The sequence below is a fragment of the Balaenoptera ricei genome, chromosome 2 (genome assembly GCF_028023285.1).
Source record: "Balaenoptera ricei isolate mBalRic1 chromosome 2, mBalRic1.hap2, whole genome shotgun sequence".
NCBI classification, from domain to species: Eukaryota; Metazoa; Chordata; class Mammalia; order Artiodactyla; family Balaenopteridae; genus Balaenoptera; species Balaenoptera ricei.
Genome location: NC_082640.1, coordinates 160,099,688 through 160,115,619, shown reverse-complemented (window position 1 = coordinate 160,115,619; position 15,932 = coordinate 160,099,688). Strand labels below are relative to the sequence as shown.

The 15,932-nt window shown below is 44.4% G+C and overlaps 1 non-coding gene and 1 pseudogene across 1 annotated transcript; one reads left to right on the top strand and one right to left on the bottom strand.

Moving 5' to 3' along the window:
* The first annotated feature begins 1,160 nt into the window (after nt 1-1,160).
* On the top strand, nt 1,161-1,809 carry LOC132360696 (BOS complex subunit TMEM147-like; annotated as a pseudogene).
* Nucleotides 1,810-3,844: 2,035 nt separating this feature from the next.
* LOC132360911 (U6 spliceosomal RNA) lies at nt 3,845-3,950 on the bottom strand. Its single transcript, XR_009501230.1, has one exon. It is a non-coding gene; the product is annotated as a U6 spliceosomal RNA (small nuclear RNA).
* Between the last annotated feature and the right edge of the window lie 11,982 nt (nt 3,951-15,932).

The window sequence follows — 15,932 nt, the reverse complement described above, 5'->3', positions numbered from 1 at the left end:
CTTTAGGTATTTGCTCTTTAAAAATCAGAGGAAAAGAAGAAGAAAAAGTGCCCCCCCCACGACTGTTTGCCATTAAACACTTATCTTTTGTTACCTGATTTTAAAAAAAAGGAAGAGAGAGAAAGGAAGGAAGGAAGGAAGAAAGAAAGAAAGGAAGGGAAGGAGGAAGAAAGAAAGGGTAAAGCATATATGGCAAAATGTCAATAATTATTGAATCAGGGGTTCATTTTACCATTCATTCAAGGTGGTTCATTATGCCATTCTCTCAGTTCTGATGTGTTTGATAAGTTTTATAATAGGAAGGTTGAATATCTATTTTTGATGAATGGGAGGATCACTTTATGGAAGCGAAGGGGAAGGAAACTTACCCGCATGCAGCATTCCCATTTAGGCGGAGGACAGGCAGCCCTATCCTTAGCCAGGAGGAGAGCTTGCAAAGGGTGGGCTATGTCATTAGATTGACACCTGCTTTATTTACAGGACCTTTGCAGGTGCCCTTGGGGAATTCACCTGGACAGGGAAGAAGGCTTGTGGATAACTTACCCCTCCCCTGCCCCAAGGAAACAGGCACAGGTACCCCACTGGAACAGCTAGGCCTCAGACCAGGTTTTAAGGCCTTGTGGTCCTCCCCCCCAAGTTCATTACATTTCTTCTGTCACCTCTATTTCATCCGTAAAGGAGAGACAAGACCACAGGCCAAACCCAAGTTCTCCCAATTACTCTGTTCGTTATCTCAAGCCTGGTGCCTTTGATCTTGGTTAGCTTATTCCCAATTCCCTCCACTCCCCACCACCACACACAGGTAACCCCTTTCATTAGTTTCCTTCCAGACTTTCTTTTTGTAAGTATAAGTAAAATGCAAATATACATCCTCCAATAGGCTTAAAACTAACAACAAAGCAAATTGAAAATAGAGAAAATTGCGGTGTTCCAGGTAAAGAGTGAAGTAAGTCTGGGAGTTGTTAGCATATAGATGGATAAGCTCTAGAGGCAAGGGAATAGAAGAAGGAAAAGAAGGGAGAAAGAAAAGGGACTAAACTTTAGAGTCACCCAGAGGAAAAGCAAAAAGAGGCAGAAGGAAGGTAGGTGCCAGGCCCAGGCTCAGGCGCCAGGCCTCCGAGGCAGAGAGGCGCGCTCCGACGGACTGGGCAGCCGGCGCCATGACACTATTCCACTTTGGGAACTGCTTCGCCCTGGCCTACTTCCCCCCTACTTCATCACCTACAAGTGCAGCAGGCTGTCCGAGTACAGCGCCTTCTGGAAGTGCGTCCAGGCCGGGGTCACCTGCCTGTTCGTGCAGCTGTGCAAGATGCTGTTCCTGGCCACTTTCTTTCCCAGCTGGGAAGGCGGCATCTATGACTTCATTGGGGAGTTCACGAAGGCCAGCGTGGTTGTGGCAGACCTGATAGGCCTAAACCTTGTCATGTCCCAGAATGCCGGCAAGGGGGAATACAAGATCATGGTTGCTACCCTGGGCTGGGCCACCGCCAAGTTCATTATGTCCTGCTACATCCCCCTCTGGGTTGGAGCTCGGGCACTGAGTTTGGCTGGAAATACATCCAGATGAGCATTGACTCCAACATCTGTCTGGTCCATTACGTCATCACATCTGCCCAGGTGTGGATGATCACATGCTATGACCTATACCACACTTTCCAGCCAGCAGTCCTCCTACTGATGTTCCTTAGTATCTACAAGGCCTTTGTCATGGAGATGTTTGTCCACCTCTGTTCCCCGGGCAGCTGGATGGCACTGCTGGCCCTCAGCACCCTGGCCCTGTATGTCGCCCTTGTCAATATGCACTCCTAGGCTTGGTGTCCCAGACTTTCACATACCTTTTCCCCATCTCCAGGTTTTAGTGAAGTAAACAGTATTTGCAAAGTTCCAAAAAAAAAAAGGCAGAAAGAAAAACCCAGAGAGAATATTTTAAGAAGAGGGGGATAAGTAGTCAATTGTGTTATCTGCTCCTAATATGTGAATAGATCTGCATGAACCACCCTTGAAAGATAGCCATGTTAAAGAGGGAGTTCAAAGTTAAATATATGTTATGATCCTACTTTTGCAAAATTGATATGTATACACACATGTTCAGTGAGTAGAAAGAAGTCTAGAAGACTTTAGAAAGAGCAGACTAACAGGGGAAACCCTGGTGAGCTTGTTTGTGGGAAAAGGTGGCCTTTTTACTTTGCACACTTCAGTTTTGTTTGCATTTTTTACCACAAGAATGCATTCTTTTGGTAAATAAAAAAGATTTGTAAAGGGGGGAAACTACTGTTTAAAACCACCTATATTCAAATTTTCTGTGGAGTAGAGAAGGTGATTAAGAACGTTGGCTTCAGAATCTAATAAACGTGAGTCTAAAACCCAGCTCAACTCCATGAACCAGTTAATCTCTCTGAGCCTCAGTTTCCTCATCTGTAAAATGGTGATTATACTGATAATTACTTCAAAGGATTGCAATAAGGATTAAATGGGGAGCATGAGTAGAGCATCTAGTACAATGACTGTCATACAGAAAAGGTTCAATTGATATTAGTTATACATATATAATACATATATAAGTTATATATTATAATATTAGTTTTATATATGTAGTAAATAAAATAGCTATTACTAGATCAAACCAGCCAATCAGAGATGTACTCATTTGGACAACATTATTTTGGTCCCTCTAGAACTGCTGTCACTGAAATGCATTTTCTGTGTCATGCTTTGGTTGTTATAAGAAATGGTGATGGGCTTCCCTGGTGGCGCAGTGGTTAAGAATCTGCCTGCCAATGCAGGGCACACGGGTTCGAGCCCTGGTCTGGGAAGATCCCACATGCCGCGGAGCAACTAAGCCTGTGAGCCACAACTACTGAGCCTGTGCGTCTGGAGCCTGTGCTCCGCAACGGGAGAGGCCACGACAGTGAGAAGTCCACGCACCGCGATGAAGAGTGGCCCCTGCTCGCCGCAACTAGAGAAAGCCCTCGCACAGAAACTAAGACCCAACACAGCCAAAAATAAATAAATAAATAAATAAATGTATTTTAATAAATAAATAAATAAATGGTGATGTGAAGTCAGCCACTGTTATCTATTGCCAGGATCCATCCCATAGTCCCATAGTACCAGGGAACTCAGGAGGGGCCTGTGTCTACCCAGGGAGCGTACAAGATGGTCCTCAGCAGAATTTCCATGTGTTTTTATAGTTTCTCTCATTCTTTTCAATTTCTATTTTTGTGTTTTACAATGCACATAATATATTAGTTCATCAGTGCATATGTATAAATATAAACAAATATACCTGTATTGGGGAGTTTAACAATTTTTACCCACGGAAGATTAACTTATAAAGTTTGAAAAGCAGTGTCTTCTTGATGAGTTCTCTCAGACTCAAGGTTACAAAAAGCTGCATTTCTCCCAAGGATTTGGTTTATCGTTTCTAATAAATACAATCACTCCTGTCATTAAATGCCTTTTCTTCTTGGCTTTGACTGCTAGAAACCTCAGAGCCAGATTCATAACCCAGCTCTACACACAGAATGTCTATGGCTGGTATCCTGAGGGCTGTGGTTATGAGCACAGCTTCTGAAACCACATTGCCTGTGTTCACATCCCACTGTGTGAACTTGGGCAAGTGACTTAACCTCTCTGTGCCTCCGTTTCCTCAAATGTAAAATAATTATAACAATAATCACCTCCCAGGATTATTATAAAGATTAAATGAGGTGATGCATGTAAATCAATTAGAACAGTGCTCAGCATTAGTAAGAACTCAAATATTATTTTTGTTGTTATTATGGGCTCTCATTCCATGATTTCTTTCTTTTTTTAAAAAATTTTTATTGGCGTATAGTTGCTTTAAAATATGGAACACTCACAAATTTGCATGTCATCCTTGCGCAGGGGCCATGCTAATCTTCTCTGTATCGCTCCAATTTTAGTATATGTGCTGCCGAAGCGAGCACTCTCATTCCATGATTTCTTTACCCGTGCTTTTCTTCAGTCCCTTTTCTGCTACTCTTTATGTATTTCAGTAAGGCACTTAAAATCCTTTTTTGGAAAGAGTTTAAGCAAACAACCGTATGAATTTTTTTTTTTTCTTAATATGCCAGGCACTGAGTTAGGTTCTTGAAGAATACAAAGATAAAGAAAAGATTGTGGAAATTCCCTGGCGGTCCAGTGGTTAGGACTCCGCACCCTGCCAAGGGCCCGGGTTCAGTCCCTAGTCGGGGAACTAAAATCGCAAAAACTGCGCAGCTCGGCCAAAAAGAAAAAAAGAAAAGATTGTTTCTGCCTTCAAGGAAATGTTCAGTCTAGTGGGGAAGACATACATACAAATAGCCATAAACCAAGTACAGGATATGGAAAACCATGCAGGAGAGGTGTGCAAGTGCCATAAGGACACGGAGTAGATGAGATCCGTGAAAGCTTCCTAGAGGAGGTGGCATAGGGGTTGCACTGCCCAGGAAACAGAGATGATAGAGCAGAGATCCCAGGTGGAGGGAGTCCTGGTGATCTAAGGCAGACTCTCCAGGACCGATGTGCTACCCACAGTGCTGGTTAAGGTGGATACTCAATAAGTCCCTGTTTTTGACTGCTGTACTTGATTCAAGTGGTGTGAAAAAGAGGAGGAAGAGACAACAGGACAAAGCCCAAGAGCACCTCCCTTTTTCAAGGGAAGTGAAAAAGAACAGGAGCAGAACCAAATCCTCTGAGGCGGGAAGATAAACTTGCCAGCCAGGCCAGGAAACACAAATGTAAAAACCAGGCTCAAGCAGTTGCTTTGAGGGAGGAGGGAATGGAAATTTTGGGATGGGAGATTGGAGGGGTCTTCTGCCTGCATCCATCTGCTGTGCAGAACAAATGCCCAAAGCCCATAACGTTTCCTTTTGGGCTCAGAGATAGAACTTTCCTTTCCTTTCATGGTGTGGCTTCAACTTCAGGCCTTCCAGACCACTTTTGGGCACAGTCTTTTAAGGTGTCCTATCATCTCTAAGCAGAGTGATCCCAGGTAACTTCAGCCACACATTCCCTTCCTCTGAAGGCAAATGAAGAGTGAATCTAAAATAATGAGAGCCCTAATCAGAGTTAAATCCCTGCCCAAAAGGTCCCTAAGAAGGGACAGAGTGTGGTAAGCAAAGTACAAAATATAGAGTTGGACAGAACCGGCTTTTAATTCTGGTTTCTGACAAGATGCCATCCCCGGTACGCCCCAGGTTCCTCATCTGTAAAATGGGCATATGAATGTTGGCCTCAGGCTTGTTTGGATTACAGGACACGATATATATGTGCCTGGAACTCAGCAGGCACTAAGATTATCTCTGAGCTCTTTCCATTCCTGAAAATAAATAAGCTACCACATGTTAAGCACCGCCACTGTGTCAGGCGCTGTGCAAAGTGCTTCATTTGTGTTCCCATTTACTAATAAGGTGGTGGCCCACGTCCTGTCCTTCAGAAGGCACAGCAATGCGGGCTCTTAACCTTCCTGCTGCCCTTGGAGACTTCATCTCCTGAAGTCAAGTGGTCAACTTCTAGAACCCCTCAGGTGTCATCAAAAAGTTTGGCATTGCTCAGAGCTAAACTCAACTAACTCAGTGCTTACAGAAGTCTAGTGATAATTCAAGGCGATCCAGCCCCTTTCTTTTCCCAGAAAGAGCAGAGTAGGTAATGTCTGTTTAGATTTCATGTAAAGAGGTTACAACTTGATTTTCCTTTCTGAGTCAACCTTTCCTTCCTTCTGTTTCTTTAAGGTAGTGTTTCCCAAGTTGGCTGCTCATTGGGATCACCTGGGGAAGTTAAAAAACTCCCTCCCTCCCACCCCAAGAGATTGTGATATATTGATACATGGTCTGGAGTGGGCCTGGGCCTCTGGATCTTTTTAATTCCTGGGTACGCCAATGTGCAGTTAAGGTAACAACCGCTGTCCTAAATCCTCAGGTTAAAAAAATTATCTATCTACCTTCTACCTTAATAAATACATTTTTTTTAACAAAAAGGAATGACATTTATATATTGTTCTACTACTTGCTTCTTTTCACCCAACAGTACGTCATGGATTACGTTCCTTGTTAGTACATATAAAATTAGCTCACACCTTTTAGCAGCTGCAGAATATTTTATTGTAGGGATGCACAATAATGTATTTAATCAACTCTTTGCAGTTGGACATTTAGGTTGTTTCCACTTTTTCCCTGTTACAAACAATGTGAAAAGACATATTTGCACACATTGTACAAGCATTTCTGTAAGATTCACAAAGCGGAAATGCTTAGTCAAAGAAGGTAATATGCAGAGAAGTATTTAGATACTTACGTATTTATTTCTGTGTTTTGGTAAATGAATGAAGGAAGCACTTTGTGTTGTCATTTGCTGGGTACGTGCAGTGCATAGAATTATTGTGGCTAAAGTGGCTTCTGAGCCCTTTAAGGGATGGGACTGCTGGGCCCTTTGAGGACACCAAGGGCTGGCTGGGCTGACTGAAACCATGATCACCTCCGTGGCTGTATTTCAGCTTTCCTCTCTAAGGCAGGATGTGGCCAGGTTCCAGAGTTTTCATTCCTCTCCCTGCAGGGTGCCTTTTGATGTGTTGGCCCATATCCTAGGAAGTTGCAGGCGCTTTGGGGGGCTATCAGAAGATGTGGAACATGCCAGTTAGAATCAACCAGCCCTCATTTTGTCTGAAGCTTGGCCTCAGTCCGCAAGGGCAGGGCCTGCAAGAGATGGAGGAGGGTCAGGGAGCAGCAAATCTGAGCCAGGCCTGAATCTCCACAGGGCTTTTCACAGAAGTGAGGAATAACTGTCCCTTTTCCTGGCCTGTCCTACTGAACTACTATTTGAAACAAAATGTGGGCTTCTGTAGGAGGCTACCTAGGAGGGCAAGGGGAGCCCAGGTGGGGCCAGCCCTAAGGATCAGGAAAGATCAGGATGATGGGCTGTCTGATTTTAGAGCCAGCTGGTAAACAAGTAAACAGCAGGGACTGAGGGATTGTGCAAGAGAGTTTGAGGAAGGAGTTGTCCAGTCGGTCCTCAGACTCACAGTCAAGGTGGGGGGGTATGAGGAGACCTGGGTTCATATCCTGGCACTACTGCTGACAACTGATAGGCCGCTGACTGCGTGGAGGCCCGGGGGGGGACACACCTCTCCTGTCTGAACCTCTTTCCTCATCTGGAAAATAGGGTCCACACTTATTTCACCTGGGGTTGTTGTGAGAATTAAATGAAGGAACAGATGCACAGGCATTTCGCACTGTCCCTGGCACGCAGTAGGTGCTCAATAAATAGTAGCTGCATTTATCAGTGGATTCGGGAGCTATGCAAGAAAGATAGGGACCCATATCCTACAAGGAAGTCACTCCGTGGGGCCTGGAATCAGGCTTACAAGGAACAGGGAAGCAAATTCTGGCTGCTGCTGCTGGGCGGGTGGAATAAATTGTCCCGAACAAAGGGTCTGCACCTTCAGCCCTAGATTCTAGGATGTGGACCCAGCATGGAGCCCCATCTGTATTCCTGCTGCCCTGGCTCTCTGCTTCACAGGCAACTGCCCTCAACCTCCAGGGAACTATAAGGAGAGTCCCGGAGCCTAGAGGACCTGTGGCCCTGGCCATGGCCCTAAGGGAGAGGGGAGTGGGGGGTGGGAGGGAGGCTGTAAAAAATGTAAATGGTGCGGTGTGGAGCGGCTCCAGCCGTCTGACACTCCCCGGAGCTGGCAGGAGCCCAGGGAAGGAGCCCCAGGCCCCGGGCGCCTTTTGTCCCAGGGCTTGGCTATGTAAAAGGTGGGGGAAGGGGCAAGAATTCGTGGAACTTGTCCATTCATTGGAGCCCCCGCTGCCCGCAGGTGCGAGATGGGGGAGGGAGCTGCAGACTCCGGCCTGGAAGGTTTAGAAATGAGAATTTACAACTCAGCATGCAGTGGACGACAAACAGATTCCTTGGGTTCCAGCCTCTAAGGCTGTGAACCTTCAGGCCAGCCAGACTCCATCTCGCTTAAAATTGAGGCCATCAACTGGTTCCCTGCCCCCCCCCCCCAACTGGGCTTCCGAACTCCCATCTCGTCCATTCCCCAAATCCCCACTTTCCAATCGGTTTCCCCAGGCCTGCTCGTAAGGCTGTTGGATTTTCTGAGGTTTCTGTTTGTTTTTACTTTTCCATTCCTATATGGCTGCTTGGGGTTCACAAAGCACCATATTCAAGCATTAGATAGTGCTTGAACCGAAGTCCTAAAAAAAAACAGTGTGAGGAGAGGAAGGACTTGGAAGCATGCAAACCTGGGTCCGAACCCTGCTCTGCCCTTCCCAGCTGAGTGAATTCCAGGCAAGTTACTAACCTTTCTGAGCAGCAGTTTTCTATAGGTAAAATGGGAATACTGTGTTTCTGCTTCTAAAGGTTTTTGACAAATTAAGTGCTGAGTTAATGTTTAGGAAATTCTTAGCACAATGCCTGGCACAGAATAGGTATTCAATGAATATTAGGTTATTTCCTTTAATAACCATAGGAAAATAAGACAGAAACTCCCTGCAATGTTGTTTCAATTTTTATTTCCCTGTTGCTAGAGAGATTAATCTTTTTTTGGTGTGTTTTTTTGTTTGTTTGTTTTTGGTTTTGTCTTTGGTTTAACGATTGATGGGACACCTTTATGCATTCTGGAATTCTTTGTTACACAATTTGCAATTTTTTCTCTTGGCTGTCACCTGCTTTTGGCTTTTTGGTATCTTTCAACATACAGAGTCTCTTTTTCTTTCTACACAGTGTATGCCCAAAACCGCCCTTAGGGGCTGGTCCTCTATAGGCTGATTTACTTGGCGGTTTGGGGGTCTCACTGACTGCCTTTGGCCAGTATCCTCCTCAGAGCTTTCTCGGGCCCTCCGCTGTTCTCTAAAGGAACGTGAAAACCTGCTGCTGGTGCTCTTGACTGGTCCTGCTGTATCCCAGTTTTATCCCAAAATGCACACACTCCCCCCTCTACTGGTTTCTGGAAGGATCACATCTTTCTTTTACTGGTGTGCTGATATGGGGAAACTCCAAGATCTGACTGAGAAATTAGTGGCTCAATGAGAATTCGGATCCTCCATTAACCCTCTTTGGGGCCCAGGACTGAGTCTCAAACTCTCTATACTTCACCATCCTAGCTGCCCAAACTCACATTAACTGACCACTTAGCTGATGCATTTCTGAGAAGCTCTGCGTAAGTCTAATTTGATGGATTATACGTTAATGCTCTAGAAGAGAAGGAAATTAAAATAAATGTTATGTAGCCGACTATCTCATTTACTGGGCACTTACCATGTGCCGTTTGCTGTATTAAGTACTCTACTTGAAGACCTTATTTAATTCTCATGCCAATAAGGAAAGCTCAAATTTCTCCATTTTATAGATACAGAGACTGAAGCTTCTTTATGCAGCTTGGCCAAGGTTACCAGCTGGAAGTTTGCCAGATTGAGCAAATACACATATAGGAGCCCAGTTAAATTTAAATTTCATATAAATAATGAATATTTTTTTAGTATCACAAATATCAAATATTTCATGCAATATTTTATCTGGCAATCCCATCCAGATGGTAAGGGGTGACTGTGGACTGGAATCCAAGTTTCCTGATTCTCTGGGCTTCCAGTGGTAAGACCATGGAATTCTTTGAAAAGGGAAGAAACCTCCTGTGCTAACTCCTGGACTCCATCTCGACATACTGACTAGTATGGACGTGAGGACTTCTTAACAAGCATCTTCACCCTTAAGCCCCCACTCCTCTGAACTGAGAGCACTTTTGTATGTATCCAGCTTGTACATTTAGATGCCCATACTCAGCTGTCTTATGGCTTCCAATATTCTGAATAAGTTTTTACATTCGTTCGATCATCCATCCATTCAACTCCTTGACAAATACTTATTGTTTGAGGGCTTGTCCTGCCAACTAAGAATAGAAAGATGAATTAGACAAATTAGACACAGCCCCTGTCCTTGAGGGGCTCCTGCTCCACTGCAGGAGACTGACAAGTAAACAGACACAATTAAGTAGGTGATGGTTTGGGTGGGCTGTGTTAGAGACTATGATAGATCGAGGTTTGCTCCAGAAGCAGAGGGGCTCACGGTGGGAGCAGTCAGACACAAAACCCAGGAGATCAGCTTCAGCTGAGTATTGAAGGGTCAATAGTTTTGTTTTCTTCTGAAGGGGGAAACAAATGATAATAAACTTTAGCCGGTGGGTACAATCTGCAATAAGAAGTGAATTCAGATGAAGAAGAAAGTGAGAACTTGGGCTCCAGAGCCAGACATCCTGGTTACATCCAACTTCCCCCACTTACTAGCCATGTGACCGTGGCCATGTAACCAACCGATCATCTCCATGCCTCAGTTTTAACTTCTGTGAAATGGGGAAAACACTATAGTCTACCTCATTGGTTTGATGTACAGGTTAAATTAAATAATACATATAGGGAATTCCCTGGCGGTCCAGTGGTTAGGACTCTGCACTTTCACTGCCAAGGGCCAGGCCTAATCCCTGGTGTGGGAACTAAGATCCCGTAAGCCACACAGCGTGGCCAAAAAAAAAAAAAAATTCCATATGAAATGTCTAATGCAGCTCCTGAGATGTAGTAAGTATGCAACAGAGATTAACATCAACGATTTTCCCCTCTCCACTAGATCTTCCCTTCAGCCTACAAATGTGTTGTAATATCTTTCTTTGACCCCATATCTTCCTCTAACTACTGGCATATTATCTGTTCCCCTCTTAAAGCTGGCATAACTCTTCGAAAGAATTGCCTATAGCCCCTACTTCCATTTTATCACCTCTTTCTCTCTCCCAAACCCACTCCATGGAGCCTGCTTTTGTCAAGGTCACTGACAAGCTCCACGATGCAATCCCAGTGGGCAATTCTTGTCTCACCTGCATCCCCTCAGCAGTATTCAACATAGCTGATCCAGCCATGCTTCTTGAAGTGCTTGCTTTCCTTGGCTTCCAGGACACCACACTCATGTGTTTCTCCTCCTACCTCCCTGCTACTCCTTCTCCATCTCCTTTGCTGGCTCTCCTTCCTCCTCTCCAACTAGATGTTGGATTCCCAAAGGGCTCAGTCTTCTGACCTCTTTGCCTCTCTACCTGCCTTTACTCCTTAGGTGATCTCTTACGAGCTACTGATTTAAAATCCCACCTTTCTTCTGATGACCCCACATCTACAGCTCCCGCTCAGACATCTTTCCTGAGCTCCAGACTCAAACAGCCGATTGCCTAAGTAACATCACCAATAGGCATCTCAGATTTAACCTGTTGATAAACACACACTTGATTTACCACCTGTTCCCCACCCAGAATCTGTTCTTCCCCCAGAGCTCCCCATCTCAGTAAACGCTACCATCATTCACTCCATTGCTCAGACGAAAAACCTTGGAATCCCTCGACTCCTCTTTCTCTCATTCCCCACATCCAAACGCAAATCCTGTTGGCTCTGCTTTCAAAGTACATCCCTAATTCAACACTTGTCACTTTCCCTAAAGCAAGATTCCTCAGCTTCTGCACTTTGGACATTTTTGGAACAGGTAATTCTTTGCTCTGGGGAGCTGTCCTGTGCATTATTGTAGGATGCTTACCAACATCCCTAGCCTTACCCAGTAGATGCCAGGAGCATATCCCTGGTGGTGACAACCAAAAATATCTCCAGATATTGCCAAAAGTTCCTGGCCTGGGTAGTGTGGGGTGGAGAGGGTGGGACAAAATCACCCTGGTTGGGAAACACTTCTCTACAGCTTCTGCTCTGTAATCTCAACAATTACTATCCCTTACCTGAAATACCAGAATTGCCTCCTAACTGGTTTCCCTACTTGCATTCCAGCTCCCTCAGAATCCGCATGGCTCCTTCCCTCATTTCACTCAGGGTTGCTGTTTAAACCCAACCAGAGAGACCTTCCTTGATCACTCTCTCCCGAGGAGCACTGCCACCCCGATCCCTCTCTCTCCCCGCAGGCTGTGTGACACACACAGAGATGTGCAGCCCAGAGTTCCTTCCTTGAGGAAAGATTGTCACCCCAGCTGCTCGGAGTGTAGTAAGCAGACAGCCTTCAGCTGTCAGCCCCTTCAGGGATTGCCTCAGCCACAGAGCGGACTTGCCCAAGGTCATGACCTTCCCTAGGCAGCCCGCATCCAAGAACTGAGTGGGGCTCAGCAGAAAGGAGGCAACTCAGATGGGCCATTTTAGCTCTGGAGCTCCCCATGGACTCTGCTGAGGCTGTCATCCGAGCCGCCTCTCAGCTTGATTTCTCCCTGTGCCCAATCCTGCTTCCTTCCCCACCCTTCCACACATGTGATCCTAGAATGTTCTCTCTCGACACTGAGGTGCTAAACATCTCAGGGTGTGCATCCCAAAGGATTTAACCTGGGACACCCGCTATAGTTTTCTTAACATTATGACTTACATTTCATATCATTTTTTTTGGTTTATTATATGTATCTTCTCAAGGTCTTCTTTTGTTTTTAAAGATTTTTTGATGTGGACCATTTTTTAAGTCTTTATTGAATTTGTTACAATATTGCTTCTAGGTTTTTTTTATATTTTGGTTTTTTGGCTGTGAGGCATGTGGGATCTGAGCTCCCCAACCAGTGATGGAACCCGTACCCCCTGCATTGGAAGGTGAAGTCTTAACCACTGGACTACCAGGGAAGTCCCTGTATCTGCTTAAGGTCTTGAAGGCAGGGACTTTGTTTTGAAACTGCTGTATCACTAGCACCTAGAACAATGCCTGGCACATAGAGAGTAGGTGCTCAGTAAACATTTATTGAAAGTTGAGTGAATTATTTTCGTCAACCTCAGCTCCTCACTCCTCTAAGATTACTCTACAATCAAGGAGTTGTCCTTGGGTGAAATCAAATCAGCCCTTGGGTGATTTCTAATATGAAAGCTTCAACTTTTTAACAGATGTACAGCTCAGGGGGCAAATCTTTCCAAAATGATTTACTTCTGGAGTGGAACAGGCCCAGATGATTTCAGATCTAAAAGACCTGACATCAGGGCTCTGCTTGGCTAACAACGTGATCCCTCCTGCTCTGTCCTCCTTTCGTCTGAAAATAAACTTAACAGGCTGGTCTTGTGGGGAAGCTGCCAGGAGTCTTTGGACCAGCTACACTGCAGGTGTTTTGACCTGGTCAGCCCATAGGATAAGTTTCAGATTCAGTGGCTATTCTTGAGTATTTTTACACACTGTTTCATCTTTTTCAAGAGCATTCACATTGCTCAGTAATTTCCCATGACGGCCATGAGTTGTGGGTCTACTTTACCATCCTAATTTTATATGCAGGCAAACTGGGGTCAGAGGAGTAGCTTCATTCATTCCAGAACTGTTTAGTGAACACCTACGTGCCAGGCACTGGGCTGAGTATTACAAGGCATGAGGATGACAGGCAGGCTAGCAGGAGAGATGAGAAGGAAGAACTCTGTCTATTACTGAGGCGTGAACCAGGAGCTGGGAGGGTCAGAAGATGGAGTAATTTTTTCTTATTAAGAGACAACCTCTGGGAAGGTTTTACTGTGCAGGTCACGTTTAAAAAAAAAAAAAAAAAACAATCTAAACACACAGGCTCTTTCGTTCAAACTGTGTTTTGCTCTCTCCATTCCTTGCATTCCTAATTCCTACAGATTCCAATCATTTTAAATAGGTATATGCTCATGCACACATAAATATGCTTTTTTTTCAAATAAAATATGGAGTATGCCATCTTTTAAAATTAATCATATTTTGGCTATATCCGAGGATATTCATTTCAACATTCTATGTAATAGCAAGCGACTATAAACCACTAAAATGTCCAGCAATAGGGAACTGGATAGTTTCTCTAGGGACTTCCCTGGTAGTCCAGTGGTTAAGACTCTTCACTTCCACTGCAGGGGGCACTGGTTTGGTCCCTGGCTGGGGAACTAAGATCCCTCATGCCATGCAGCCAAGAAATTAAAAAAAAAAAGTTTCTCTATACAGTGGAGTACTATGCAGTGGGGAAAAATGAGGTGGGTCTGTGTGATATGGAAGTATCTCCAAGATATACTATAAAATCTAAAAAGCAAGCTTCAAGGCAGAGTGTTTAAAAGGAATAGGTAGGGCTGTGTGTTTGTGTGTGTGTGTGTGTGTATGTGAAAAATAATCACACATATAAGTTTGCATTTACATGAAACATTTTTGTAAAGATTCCTAAGAAGCTGTGAACAGTAGTTGTCTCTGGAGCAGGAGACACACTTATTTTTCACTATATGCCTAATGATCCTGTGTGAATTTTTTTATCATGTGTTTTTAAATGTTTCCATTAAACTAGTTAATTAAAAATGAATGAGACAATACAACATAGGCATTTCTCCCATGCTACTATATAGTACACCATTTCGCCCTGATCATTGCCAGGTGCTGTTTAGATACTTCCCACAGCTCCTTGATAAGGAACCTGAGGCAACTTGCCCAAGGTCACACAGATACTAAGCGGTAGAGCAGGGATTTGAACCCGTGCAATCTGGCTCTGAAGCCCATACTCTGAACCACTATGGCCATGCAGCCTCTCTCATTCTTGTTAAGGGGTGCAAAGTGTATTCCATAAAGTGATTGTGTCATACTTTTTTACGCTTTCCTCCTTTGATAGAAATTCTGGTTGTTTCTAGGGTTTTGCTATTACCTACCTACCACACTGCAGAAACACCCTCGTGATTAACCTTTGTGCTCTTGTGTAAATATATTTATAAGAGAAGACCTGGAAGTGAAACTATGGCATCATCTAAAGCTTGATAGTTATTATCAAATTACTTTCCTTTTTTTTTTTCTTTAACCGAAAAAAAAACCCTTTGTCGGGCTTCCCTGGTGGCACAGTGGTTGAGAATCTGCCTGCCAATGCAGGGGACACGGGTTCGAGCCCTGGTCTGGGAAGATCCCACATGCCGCGGAGCAACTAGGCCCGTGAGCCACAACTACTGAGCCTGCGCGTCTGTAGCCTGTGCTCTGCAACGGGAGAGGCCGTGACAGTGAGAGGCCCGCGCACCGCGATGAAGAGTAGCCCCCGCTCGCCGCAACTGGAGAAAGCCCTTGCACAGAAACTAAGACCCAACGCATCCACAAATAAATAAATAAATAAATTTATAAAAAAAAACAAAAAAACAAAAAACAAAAACAAAAAAAAAAACCCTTTGTCTTTGTATGAGAGAGGAAGTAGCCCCAAGTCTGGCAGCTGGAAAAGGGGAATTTCAGTCCTAGTATTAAACAGTATGAGCAGAGACAATGGCCTGTGTGTTTTGTGAGGTTAGGGATTGTCTTGCTCATCTTTGTTCAACAAATATTTATTGTGCCCTTACTAAGTGCTTCTGGACAATGATGAATATAATGGACATGGTCCCTGCCCTCATGCAGCTGATAGTCTGTGGAGAGAGAGGCATTAATAAAGTAAGCACACAAAATGAAAATATAATAACAAGCTTTGATAAGTGCCATGAAGAGAAAAAATGGGGTGCTATGGGAAGGAATAATAGTGTCCTTCTTTAGAGAAAGTGGTCAGGAGAGGGCTTTCTGGGGAAGGGACATTACACTGGAGATGAAGGAAGAGTAGAAATGAACAGAAGAGTGGAGGGCACAAGGTTGTTTCCCGGCACCTAAAAAGGTTGTGGTTGGTGGAGTGAGGGCACTAGAGCCTTTGGTACCACTGAAGGGTTTTAAGCGAGGTGTTGATCTGATTTTTGCAGTCTCCCTGGCTGTTGTGTAGGAACTGCATTAGAACAGTAGCAAGAATTCAAGTGGGGAAACCAATTAGGAGGTTTTTGCAAGACAGGAGAGCGATGACAGTGGTTAATCTAAGGTGATGGGGGAGGAACCTATAGATTAAAAGGGTCTCAAAAGACATATTGATTGACTGCAATGGGTGGACCTTATTTAGATCCTGATTTTTTTTTTTTAAAGTAAAAAAAAAAAAAAAAAAAGGAAAATATCAGAGTTAC